Raw genomic sequence first — 14902 nt, 5'->3', positions numbered from 1 at the left:
TAGTTAAAAAGTAAAAAATGGATGTTTTGGGAAGTTATAAAAAAGTTAGGTTGCGTTTGGTAGAGTTTTGTAAATATGATTTGAGAGTATGAATTGTATTTTGAGTTTGTGAGTTGTGAAATTATGATTTGAGTGTAGAAAATTTGTTTGATTATGGTTTTTGAATAGAGTGTTGAATTGAGTTTTGAATTGTATGTGGAATTGAGTTTTGAAATTTGATTTGACATGTGAAGTAAGAAAATTTGTTTGGTTATGAGTTTTGGCAAGAGTTTTCAAAACTTAATTCAAATTGTTATAACTCATAACAAAACACACTACTTTCACACTATTGAAAATTCTAATCAACACTCATAACCAAACTCTTTTTAAAATTCAATTAAAAAAATTCATTATTAACCGAAAATAACATTAATCAATTTTTTAATTGAAAATACTACAAAGAAAATAATTTTTTTTCAAAATAAATATTAAAAAAATTTAAATCATAAATAATTAAATAATTTTTAAAAATTAATAAGTAAAAATTAAAATAAATATTCAAAAAATTTAAATCGTAAAAATTTTAATAATTTAAATATTCAAAAATTTTAAATAATTTAAAATTTTAATATTTTAAATTTAAAAACAATTCTACACTCAAATCGTAACCAAACATAAAATAAAACTCAATTAAGAAATTATTTTTAAAACTCATAACCAAACACATAAATCGAAACTCTATACTACTTTCACAACTCTACACTCAAATTGTAACAAAATACATAACAAAAAAATTAAAATATTTAAAAATATTTTTATAAAATAGAGTTTGAATTTATTTTTATAAAATATTTTAAAATTTTAAAAATTAAAATCGTAATATTTAAAAATTAAAATATTTCAAAATATTCAAAAAATTAAAAAAATCTTAACATATTTAAATATTAAAATATTTAAAATCTTAACAAAATTAAAATATTGATTTGAATTGAGTTTTGAAAAGAGTTTTGAATTATATGTTTGGTTATGAGTTTTGAAAAGTAATGATTATGTTTTGAATTGAGTTTTGAGAAATGGGTGTAGAATTATGATTTTAAAGCTCAAAACAAACATCACACTCAAATCAATTGGTAGAACTATAATTTGAGAGACTTACCAAACAGAGCCTTAATTTTTTAACTTTTTGACTTTTTTGAAAGAACTTGGTAAAAAGTTACCAAGTTATCAAATTGTCCTAAAGTCACTATAAATTATCACATCAATTTATCTTTAAATAAGACCATAGTTAAAAATTTAAAGTTAAATTTTAACTTTTAACTTATTTTTAATTATATACCACCTCCCTATTCTTTTATACAATTTTTAAAAAAAAATTTAAAGAATTTAAAAATTAAGTTTTAACCCACCTCTCAAGACAATCGAATTCATGTGAAATTCCATTCTCTCGGTAGCGTGTATGTGATGATGACGGCGATGGCCACTGTGGCTTGAATCTGGTGGCCGTTGCATGGTGCTTTGGTGCTGCAATGGGACACTTGGCGGTTTAGCGAAGCATAAACAATGGGACGGTGGGACCTTATTTGATTCCTATTCTTGCTGGATTACGCTTTTTGAACAAATCTGAACACTAGCTTTTTAAATTATTATTTTTTCTTTTTTTTCTTTTCACATAACAGGAAAATGCTAATTTTAAGCTGGCCTACACCCCGTGAGAATCTAAAATGTGACAACCCACGACATATAAAAATTTTAAAGATTTAATTTTTTTATTTTAGTCAAAAAATATTTTTTAAAATATCACTAATAAACACATTTTAAGAATAAAATAATTTGATCTCAAAAAAAATTATTTTTTGAGACAACACTTCTTATTTCAACAATTTAGTAATTCATCACTAAGGTTAGGTTTAGCGTTTCTTAAAAAAGTCAAAAAGTCACTCTCCTATTTAAGTCACATCATCAAGTTATATTGTCTCTCTATCACATCACTTCAAACCCAACTCATATTTCATAAAAAGTTAAAAAATACACTTATTTTGAACATCCCAAACAACCTCTAAATGTCTAATTTTATCGCTAAAAATAAAATAATAACACTTTTGGTAATAAAAATATTTTTTTCTTAAAAAGTAATTTTATCCATAAATTTGTCTCCCAAACTTTAATTTCTTATGGTGCAATATTTATAATTTAACTTTTATAAATTTTTATATGTATGTCAATGCTATTTTTAGTATTTTCAAAAAATAAAGCAATAAAATAATTAAAATTTAATATGGGTCTTTTATAAAGTTTGAGTGATTGTACCCAAAAAATTTACAGTTTAGCTCTTTTTTGATTAATTCCTTAAACTAATTTTTTGTTTAAATAAAAAAAAAAAAAGTTCTTTTAAATTCATATTCAACTTAAGATAAGTCAACACATTTTGAATTTTACTGATGCTAGAAGTCCTTCAACATTTTATCCTTTCTACATTTAAGTTTTTTAAACTAAGTTTGGCATAACTTAAAAAAGTCAAAAAATCACTATCCTATTTAAACTATATCATCTTATTTAAATCATATCACCTCTCTACTACATCACATCAAACTCAACTCATATTTCATATAAAGTCAAAAAGTGCACTTATTTAGATCATCCCAAACAAATTTTTTGTTCAATTAATAAATCATTTAACCTCTCAGATGCGTTTAATATTACATTTTTTTTTAAGTAAAAATTCAGTATTACATAGGAATGGCAACGGGGCGGGGCGGGGCGGGGCCGGGGATCACCCTCCCCGTCCCCGATCCCCGATGGTAGAAAATTCCCCGTCCCCTGATCCCAATCCCCGACGGGAAGCCTATCACCACCCCCGTCCCCGTCCCCAATGGGGATCGGGTTTCCCCGATCCCGATAATTCCCCTGCTAAAATTAAAAAAAAAAAAAAATCAGTCCATACAGATCTGAGCTGTGAAATCAGTCCATAAAAATAAAAAATAAAAATCAGTCCTTCAAAATAAATCCATGAAATCAGTCCATATATTCACACACTCATCAACAACAACAACATCATCAACAGATCTGTGAGAGCATAAAAAAAAATCAGTCCATACAGATCTGAGCTTTGAAATCAATCCATAAAAATAAAAAATAAAAATCAATCCATAAAAATAAAAAATAAAAACTCTAATACATGATTTTCTTCAACTTCATCTTCATCAGATCTGGGTCGGGGAAACCCGATAGAAGCAACGGCATGGAGGACGACGGCGATCAGAGGGAGGCACAGAGATCGGCGTGAGGCAGATTGGAGGGAGGGAGAGAGATCGGCGTGAAATCGGAGGGAGGGAGGGAGAGAGATCGGCGTGAGGCAGATCGCGGGAGGCAGTGATGGACATCGGGGAGAGGCAGTGAGGTCTCGGAAGGAGGGAGATCGGCGTGAGGGAGTGATAGAGGAGATCGGAGGGAGGGAGGGAGGGAGATGGGAGGGAGGGACATCGGATGAGGGAGGGGAAGGTTTGAGCGAGAGAGAGAGAGAGTGTGTGTGACTAAACTCAGTCCATACAGAATAGGTTTACGTATTAGGAAACATATATGTATAGCGAGGGGTGTAACTGTAATTTCAGTTCGGGGCAAACGGGGACAGGGATGGGACGGGGACGGGGCCGGGGCCGGGGCTGGGAAAGGTATCACCATCCCCGCCCCGAAAATGATCGGGGATTTATTTTTTAATACCACCCCCGGCCCGTAGGGAGTTTTTTTCGAGGAAAAACCGTCACATTCGGGGTCGGGGATCGGGTCCCCGTCGGGCCGGTTTCAAATTTCTATCCCTAGTATTACAGGATACCACATCATTATTGATGTGTTGTATTATTAACTGATAATATCTATATGGGTATGGCTTCTGTCTAGTCCGGCGGACTGGATCGTACTGTTGGGCTCGTAGGGGCTCACCACGGGTCCCGTTTTGATAATCTGAACCGTTCAATATGTAGAACTCGTAGAGTACTATATGCTTGTAAAAAATCACATTGATTGGATATCGATAGCTATGTGATCAAAATAATTTTTGTCAGCCGTTAATTTGTTCACCGTCCAATTTTTTTAATACGAAACTGATTTGATTATATAGCTATTGATATCCGATCAACGTGATTTTTTACAAGCATATAGTACTCGACGAGTTCTACACATTGAACAGTTCAGATTATCAAAACGGGACCCGTTGTGGGCCCCCACGAGCCCAACAGCACGGTCCAGTCCGATCCCAGACTGGACAGAAGCCATACCCTATCTATATAGAAGAGGATAAATCTCACAATTGAAATAAAACTACTCATTCCAATGTAATTATGAATTCGTTTGGGAAATGGGTTGACGCTTTTTGATTTTTTTAGCTATTTTAGCATGGGGTTAAAAAGCCTGATTTGATAAGGACTTTTGACTTTTTTAACTTTTTTGTGAGAGAAGAAAGTAATGATTATGGGTTGGATATGATGTTTTATTTTTTTAGACTAAAAAGCCTATTTTATTTTTTGTGGCTAAAATAGCCAAAAAAGCCTCGAGATTGGCTTCCCAAACGGGGCCTATGTAAGCCTCCGTTTGGGAAGTGGGTTGGCTTTTTGACTTTTTTGGCTATTTTAGCCTGGGCTAAAAAGCTTGGTTTGGGAAGGGCTTTTTGGCTTTTTTGACTTTTTTTTGTGAGAAAAGAGTGCAATGATTATGGGTTGGATGTGATGTTTTGTTTTTTGTGGCTAAAATAGCAAAAAAAACCCACTTTAGTTCTTCCCAAACGGATCGGTTTAGCTACATTCTCTATTTCATCATCCTCAATTACACTTCTAATGACTGACAAACAATTTTGAAAGAAGAGTTTAAAAAAAAATGATGGGTTGGTATTGTTTGTCATCTCATTAAGGCTCCGTTTGTTTGGAGAGTTAGAGGGAGGATTGGGATTGGTAGTGAGGTGAGACCCACTAATATTGTGTTTGTTTTAAGAGATGGGAAGAGGATTAATAGTGAGCTCCAGATTACGAATCCCCTTGGGGAGGGGATTTGGATGGGCCTTCAAGACTTGGTATTAGAAAAATAATCTGCTGGACTATAATTTTTTTTTTTACATGTTAGCCATTTTTTTTTAACATTAATGTTTAATTTTTTGTACTTTTTGTTAAGTAAAAATCATTATTTTATTTTTTTTGAAAATTTTTAATTTTTAAATTTTTTTTTACATGTTGGACATTTTTTTTAAAACATTAATGTTTAATGTTTTTGTATTTTTTTATTTTATATTTATTTTACATAAAAATAATTTAACAATCCCTACACTAGCAACTATCATCAAAACAAGCACAATTTTACTTAATTCTCTCACTATCAATCCCTCACTAACAATCCTCTTACTATGAACCTCCTTCATTCTATCTCTGAAAATAAACGGAGCCTAAATATGCAATTGATGGTGATGAAATGAGGGATGAGACATTTCTTTAGTTACGTAGTGACGTTGATTATACTTACATGATAGTTTATTATTAGATAGTGATATCATGTGTTCATGATGCCGTGGTGTCCTTTGTGCTGATTTTTTTTGTTTCAATTTTTTAGTCATCAAATACATTATATAAGCCATAATTCAAGAATAAATTAGTAAAATTAGAATTTTATTTTTCTAATAAAAAAGCAAATAAAAATTATAGAACTAACACCGTTTCTTCCACCAACACAGGTTAATTGATTATTTTATACTAGTAAAAATGATTTTAGGATTAATTTTATTAAATCTTTTAGATTGATACTATATCATATACTAAATAGTTCATGGAGTCTATCACATATTATATTTCAATGATTCCAACCGTTTATCTTATAAAATTTTCTATACATATCATTAATAAAAAAAATTAGATCGATTCAATAATCGTAATATTTATTATTTTATTTTGTTTGTGTATATCATTCACTAAAATTTCAATACATATTTCATATATTTTTATAAATATTTACAAAAATTTTTACATATTTGATCATTATTCATTTGTTATTGAGGGTTGAAAGTAGGGGTGAGCAGCGGATATACCGGTCCGCCAAAACCGACCGACCCGAACCGATCCGTTGCATTTTGGACGGATGCGTGATGACGAGCAGACGGTTGCAGATTGATTTTCTCCAATCTACCAATCTGGCGAACGTATGGCGGATTTGAGATTCCTTTGGCCGCAATCGAACCGCCAAACCGCGAACACCCCTAGTAATTTATAAGATTTTGTGTTTTCAATTTGTTTAAATATTCTGTTTGTGTTTTTAATTGAAAAAGATTTTAAATATTCTGTTGAAAAAAAGTTTTCAACTTGAATATCTTTTTTGAATTGAAAAAAATAAACGTATTATTATCTATATTTTTTGGTTTTTAAATCTATCTCTAAAAATAATAAATAGAAAATATGATATATACTGGTTGATTTTTGTTTTCAAAAACATATATAGATGTAACAATACAGAGACATGCAATCTCTACTACTACTATGTTCATAGTTTTGGTAGTTTGAATTGTTTTTATATTTTAAGAATCACAGATTGTAATACTTTATGTAGATAAGGCATGCTGTGATTGTAGTATGTGAATGAGACATGTAGTGATTGTGATATTCTAAAGTTTCAAACTTTCTTGCTTTGGATAAGGCATGCAGTGATTGTAATATTTTTTTAAGTCATTAACTGTAATACTCTTTTTTTTTTTTTTTTTTTTTTGAGGAAGTGCACAAGTTGAATTATATTGAAAATTTATCAAATTTTAAACCGCTAAACCGATTTGTATCCATCAGCCAAACCGCCAATCCGCTCAATCCACATCCGCCGGATTGGCGGACAAATGCGGATTGATTTTCTCCAATCCGCCAATTTGGCGGACGGATGGCGGATTAGAGGTTCCGTGGCCGCAACCGACCCGCGCCCACCCCTAGTTGAAAGCTCCTTGAGAATTGAATGTGGGTACTCCGATTCAAGGATGGGTCGGGCTCTCAATTCAACTACTGGGCCGCAATGTGGTGCGGGGCCCATATTAAAAGATAGGATTGATTCAACGGTCAGTGGAGCCTTCCAAATGGACCCAAGTTCAGTTACAGCCCATTCCAACGAGTCTGGATCCTTGGCAGCACAATCCTACATGGCACCCCCAAAACGACGTTGTTTTGGGGGAAATTTCAATTTAAAAAAAAAAAAAAAAACAGAACAGAAACGAAGAAGAGAGAGAGAGGAGAAGAAGGAAGAAAGATGGGTTTGATCGATCGATCGATATATATGCATTGAAGATCTAATTGATCCTGATGTTGCAGAAACAAGGAAAGCCATGGATCATGAGGGTGGGTTTGATTTTGGCCCCTCTCCGTCCTCTCTCTTCTTCCCCTCTGTTTCTGGGTTTGATTTCACCTTCACGCCACCCACAGGTTTGACGCAATGGACACTGAAGAATTTGGTCACTAGTGAGTTTTCATACGGACAACACATGTTAGTAGTAACTTGGAAGCATCTTAATAAGCACCTGAACACAGATTTAATAAACCCAATGATTAATCAATCACAACGATAACATAAACTAAAAAAAACACTTTTTTTTTTTTGAATCAAAAAATCCACAAACCCACAAACCCAATCGATAATTACCTAATACCCAATTGGAGATTCAGCATCAAATCATAATTCTTATGTCCTTTGGATATCGTCTGCCCCGGTTTCTTCACCTCACCATTCAAACAACAGGGACTCCTCTGAAACTTCCTAATCCCATGACAATCAAACCTAGTACCATCCCTATAAAACATCGAAGCCTCCACATTATCGATAATATCACAAGTAATATCCCCAGCTTCCCATTCCGATTCCCAACTACAAATCCTCGGAAAAGCCCTCTCATTCAAGCTCCCCCTCAACCCATCCACCGACGATTTCTTCTTCGCCATTCCACAGTTCTCATCCATCATCAACAGCGCAAAAATCTTGTGACTGAAACTCAAGTTCTGCTTCTGATCTTTGTTTCCAGGATAGAAAGTCCCATTGAGAATCTGTAATCGGTAGTCCTGTTGGCGTAGCATTTTTGGCCGTACCCATGTTTCCGATCGGCGGACCAAGACCCCCTGTAGGTGTCTCCATCGGATTCGATGAAGGTTCCGAATCCTTCCATACGACCCGACTTGAATTCACCTTCCTCTGGTTTCTGTTCCCTTTTTTTTTTTTTTTAAATTGAAATTTTCCCAAAATGACGTCGTTTTGAGGGTGCCGCAGGGATGGCGGCAGGCTTGTGCGGCTGAGGATCTGGACTCCATTCCAACGAGTAGATGTTTGGTTGAATTTTATAAATATGTTTTTGAATAAATTTCAAATATTAGTTTGATAAAAATAAATAAATAAGTAAAAAATATCCTGTATTTTTTATATTTTCTCTTTTAGGTAGAAATAATTGTTAAAATATTTAATTCATTTGTGTTTGTTTTTATCAAACTAATTTTTAATTTTTCAAACAAAAAAATTTAAAATAAAATTTGAAAACTTAACCTGGACAAAAAAATTAACATACAAGTTGTAGTGTCGCCACAATCACATGGTGTGGAAGTGGAACACACAAAATTTGTGAGTGCCTCGGTAATATAGTTAGTAACAGAATTAATGTTCGGAATTATCTTTCAAATAATGATTGTTCATCATTTATGATTATCTATATAAAAAAAATATGATGATTTGACATTTATTTTGATTTTCAAAACTTTAAAGCATCAACTTTTAAATTGAAAAAACTATGTGCAAAAAAAAAAAAATGAAAAAACTGAATTATTTTTTTTGGCAAAACTGAAAATTGTGTCTAAACAAGTATGATGAAGGAATATTGATGTGCAAAATTGAAAAAAAAAAAAACTTTAAAAATGAAAAAATTGATAATATTCTCAGTTTTAAAACTGAAAAAAACTGTTAATGTTATCGGTTTTATTAGATAGTTGAATCAAACCAATAAATAGAAGGATAAAAACGTTTAATCTCGTGCCCTATTTTTTTTCATCGGGTAGTGAAATAATATCTAGAATATTACTATGCAAAATTAAAAACGCTCATAGTTTTAATTTTAAAAAACTGATAATATTATCAATTTTAATAAATAGAACTTATTGATTTAAAAAATCTTAAATAGGACATGAGTTACCATAACATTTGTAAATAAGACTTTTAAGTAATTAACTCATGATTTTATATTTATTTATTTATACACATAAATAGGGGTCATCAACAGTGGCGTAATCAGGAATTCAGTGATGAGAGGGCACAAATTAATAACAATATTAATTTTTTTTTTTCATAATAAACAACAATGAGATATTACTAAACTTAAATATTAAGAGTTCATTTGGATAAATGTGTATTTTAAATTAAACAATTGGAGATTAAATTTTACACAAATATTGGGGAGTAACTATTTTATAGGTGAATTGGAAAATTAAAAAAGAAGATAAGTTGAGATAGAAATGATATATTTTAGTCGAGAAATTCTATAAAACATACTGCAAAAAAAATGTCTATCATATGTCGCAATTATGATATTTGTGGTCATTAGTTATAACACATTATAGTGTTAGATATAATTTAGTTATAACTTCTTGTGGTTGTTATTTTGGTTATGACTATATATCAAATAATAGTTAGTTATGGCTCATTCTGATATTAGTTATGACCGACTGTAATTGTTTATTTATTTATTTATTTTTTATAATTGAAGATGTGTTACTTGATCATAATTTATATAGTAGTCATTTTAGTTATAAATCGAAAGAAATACATGGAAGATAAACTCCACACGTCCAATGTAACTAAAATCCAATAAATTTCATATCTTCATTGAAATTAATTATGTTTGCATGTCAATAATGATAGACATCACCAATATATTGAAATTTTCATAAATAATAATATGACTTATCATAGTCTCTTTATTTTCAATCAAAATAACCATTATTGTTCTCATAATTTTAAAAATGTCATTGACATTTCACTTTAAATAATATTTTTATAAAATTTTTTATTTAAAATATTTTCTTTATGTTAAAAAAAAAAATCCCAAAACCCAGGGGGCACATGACCCCCCTGGGCCCTATGTGCCTCCGCCACTGGTCATCAATGGGACGGGTCGGGTTTACCCATTCCACAACTATTGTGTTCAAATTGCATATTTTAACAAATTTTTTAGATTTTGACCAGTCAACGGGTTGATATGGGCGGACCTATCAAAAAAGCTAAACCACGTCCCATCCACAAGCCCAAATCTTATGACCTAAAATCAAACCAAACCGGACTACATATTTTTCATTACACTTACATAATTAAGTTTTACACATTTTTCATTCACACATTTTTAATATTTTTATTAGTTATTTTTCTTGTTTATTTTTCAACATAATTCAAGTATTTTGATTTTTTTTTTTTTACCTTTTTACATCTCATATAACAAATAAATAAATAAATAAAACATATAATAACTACAAGTGGAGAGGGAAAAAATGAAAATAAAAAATAAAAACTTTAAGCATGGAACAAACAAAATCAAACTAAACATTAGATTAAAAAAAAAAACACTAAATATTAGACTTACCCATGCGGGTTCTTACGACTAGGTTTGTAGGCGGGTTCAGATTGCAAACCTTCGTCCAAAGAAACATAAAAATTATTTTCCTATATGAAATATAATCTAATTATATAAATAAACATGATTTAATTTTCTTATATAAACAAAAATAAATGGGATATTGACAGTCTTCACAATAGGACATTTAAAAAAAAAATTAATTAATTAATAAGCAATATCATCATTATGCTCAATATTTATTTCTTACCAATGGGATGTCCAACTAATAGGCAAGATCACAAGGTTGGAGTTTTTTTATTAAGTGGAGTGCTACAAAAAATAATATATATATTTTTAGAATTATTAATCATATAAATAGTAGTACAAGGTGCATATATTCAACAATTTATTTGGAATACTTGTTACAGTGTATTAAGCTGTCTACATTAGTAGTTTTTGACAAGAAAAGTTTAGACAATTTAACATCCTATAATTAGCATATGTATGGGAAGACTATTCAGCTTTCAAATATTCATTTGACTAATAACACTTGATCTTATATAATTATTTTATATGCTGAGTTGCTAGTCAAAGGAATCCATGAAGGACTTTTAAATTCTTTTGTTAATGTCTTCGATACACATAAATATTTTATTAATTAAAGCTTAAGTTATATGAAATGAACCCACCATATTGGGAAAAGTAGTGGAAAATATGCAAATCAATGGTGGATGTTGTGTTACGTTGGATCGTATTTATCTTGTTTCATTTGAGGTTTGTGTTAAAATTACTTTAAGAGCAATGTTATAGATCACTAATTTGTCATCACTAATCCCATCACTAGTGAGGTGGTAATTGAAAAAAAAAAAAAAGCATAAACACACTGTGGCAGTGGGTGGGATCCACTGTCACATCATTAGAGCCACCACTAATTAGTGGTCTAAAGTATTTCTCTTACTTTAATACTAATGTTAATGTGTAGTATCATTTTTGGTCCAAGTTCGATTCGTATAATGTTAATGTCTTAGGTCAAAAAATTTCACCCTTGACTAAAAATATCAAGTGTATGAAAAAATTAAAATTTTTTCCACAGGTTGAATTTTAATGCAACAAATCTCTATTAGATGAAATTATTCATACAAATATTTAATTTGAACTCAATTCAATTTTCCTACTTTACAAACACTATATGCTGGCATTAAATTTTATTTTTTTACTAAATAGGCTCTAAAATAGTAGAAAAAAAAACATTATCTCCAATTAAAAAGAAAACTATAAATCTTAAAATTTTATTTTACATACTTTGTAACTAGTTAGATTAAGTTACATTGTCGCGATCTAAACCCATCCCTATAGGTTTAGTATCGTAACCGACCAGTAATTCGAAAATTATTGAAGGCCTTTGAAACAAATTAGCAGATTAAGGGGTTAGCAGAAACAAATATAAAAAATATAGTAATCCATAGAGCTGTGCAAACTTATGTGAGACAGAAAAATTTCAAACTTATATTTACATACCTAATGACGTCATACTAGCGTCATCACCAATACAGATAAACAAAAAGGACTTAGCCCTAAATATAGAGAAAACGTGAACTTGTCCAACAAGACAAAAGAAAATAAAACTTAAAATTGATCACAAACACTTCTTCAAAACTTAACCACAAAAGACTTCCGGAACCTCCTAAGAAGGTGCACAGGTTGGCTGACAAAACAAAACCCAGATTGGAAGTCTCAAACCTAGTCGCGCGCTTGGTCACCTACATACATAATATAAATAGTGAGTGACACGCCCCAAAATTTGGACAATTAAATATTAAAGTAGGACTATATCCCAATCAATATTTCATCATCCAAATCTTAAGGGTGAAACAAAATTTAAGGCTTGGTTTGGGATAACCTACAAAAGTTATATAGTTAAAAAAATTACTAAAAAAACCAAAAAGTCCATACTATTTGGGAGAGGCTTGTAGGGGAAGCCTAGAGGGCAAAATTATTATTTTGCCCTTTGAATTCAACTACCTAAAAGTCAAAAAGTCAACAAGGGTAGAATGGTTATTTTGATTTTACTACAATATTTTATTACACATATTTTCGTAAAAAGTCAAAAAATTATCCCAAATCTACATATTTTTTTCTCTACTTTTTTAGCTAAAAAGTTAAAAAGTACACTTATATAGCATGTCCCAAACAATCTTTAAATGTTCTTGTCTGAATCTAGTTTAAGTAAATTTCAATGCTCAAAATAAATAAATACAAGAGATAAAAAAAAATTAACAAACGCTAACCAAACCATCTATCATAAATTCATGATTATCCAATAAGTACACTTTTTATCTTTTTAGACTAAAAAGTTGAGGTTGAAAATATGAATGTTTGGGTTAACTTTTTGACTTTTTGTGAAAAAATGTGTTTAAAAAATTGTATAAATTAATGTGTAGGGGAAAATTAGTATTGGGAGTTGTGCAGCCGTAATTACTAACTTTTGGTGAATAGTGATAACTTTTTAACTTTTTGAGTAACTTTTTGAATTTTTGACTTTTTTGAGACTTTCCAAACTTGGCATAGTCAAAACAACTTAAATAACGTAAAGTTAGAAAACAATCCACAATGTCAAATTATCAAAATACTAAAGTCATAAAATAAATAAACTAATATCAATTCTAAACTCCAGAAAACAAAAGAAATCCGAAAGACATGTCCTACAACAGTAGTTATTTCTCGTCACCATCGTAGTCCCAACTAATCTTGTAAAGGAAGCTCGGCTACGCTCAAACAGAATGCACCCAAGATGCCAAGAGACAAAACGGGTTAGTATACAAGTATACTGGTATGAGTACAAGATTTGACACCCACGTGTCCACCAGACATAAACAAAAGTACATTCAATTCTTGTTACGGGACAAGACAAGTAGTTCCACTCGCACCAAGATGAAGAGGTAGTTTCCCGAGATACGGTGGCATTCAATTTCTTACCCGTACACAACTAAATATAAATTGAGTATAAAATAAACAAAATAAAAATAAAAATATGGTGGGTCAACCCTGTATGAAAAGTTAGTAAGACCCACCATTCTATGAAAAATAAAGTTAGCATAATTTAATCATAAGTAAATTACTGAAGAAGTATAAAACGCACCGTTTTATACTTAAATTATTCGAATTAACCAAAACTCAAAGAACAAAAGCTATATAGAATCAAATTTCCTAAAAAGTAGCGAGGAAAGATTTAGTAAAAACTGAACAGGTTGAGAGAAAAACTTGATAGAAGAACCTAGACGGAATTCGATCGAAAAATCTGAAGCTTAAAATGAAAAGAAACTGCCCTAAGATGATTTTTTTCGAAAAAGTTCAAAACATGAAAAGTGTTTAGAATAATGTTTTACTTCAGGTTACGCGAAACCAATAAAAATGAGCTTGTTTCATGGGAAAATTCTATTTCCACACACCATATTATCTCCGTGTACATTCTTTCTCACTCCACACACTTAGTAAGGTATTTATCTCAGTCCACACGCTCCACATTCCAAATATACCCATTTAATAAAAAATGTGCACACCCTCATCAGATTATATTAGACAAAATTCATAGACAACTCCAAGGCTCTGATAAGCCAAAATCAATACTGTCCTCCAAGATTCTTTCTGGAACAACAACAACAACAACAACAACAACAACAAAATGATCAAAAAACACATATGGGTTTGTTCCAAAACACAGATTAAAAGCAAACCCATTTCTCAGAAAACACAAATTAAAGGATTACCCATCTCACCTTAACACGATTCTGATAAAACCCGGTTTCTAGATCCATGATGGGTCTCCTCAAAACCTCATGGACCCAAATTTAACCCCAAATTAGGAAGATTCAAAGATGACCCATTACTGAAAACACCTTTCCCAGCAAACAACTTTAATTAAATTATGTAGTAGACACCAACAAATGATACACACAAACTAAAAAAAAAAACAAAGAAACATATAGTTTAATAAATACAGATTATATGGACCAACAATGATTGAGACCCCTTTTTTTGGAGACCCCCACAGCCCCTTTGGATCTCCACCATTGATGGTGTGGGTCCCACACATACATCAATGGTGGAGATCCATACATTAATGTTGGAGATCCAAAGGGGGTTGTGGGGGTCTCAAGCATTTTTCTATGTGGACTCTTGTGGAGTTAGCAGTTGAACCACGATCAATGAAGAAAAAACACGAAAAGCCACAAAACGAGTGTGTGCACACCCTCATCAGATTTTGTGGGTGAGATGTGTATGGAGAAATTGTGAGATGTGTGGGTGACATGGTGGTGGGTGAGATGGTAATTTTGTTAA

This window comes from Camellia sinensis, chromosome 11 (assembly GCF_055761805.1).
Source record: "Camellia sinensis isolate YWXY chromosome 11, ASM5576180v1, whole genome shotgun sequence".
NCBI lineage: Eukaryota > Viridiplantae > Streptophyta > Magnoliopsida > Ericales > Theaceae > Camellia > Camellia sinensis.
Note: the sequence above shows the minus strand (reverse complement) of the source record.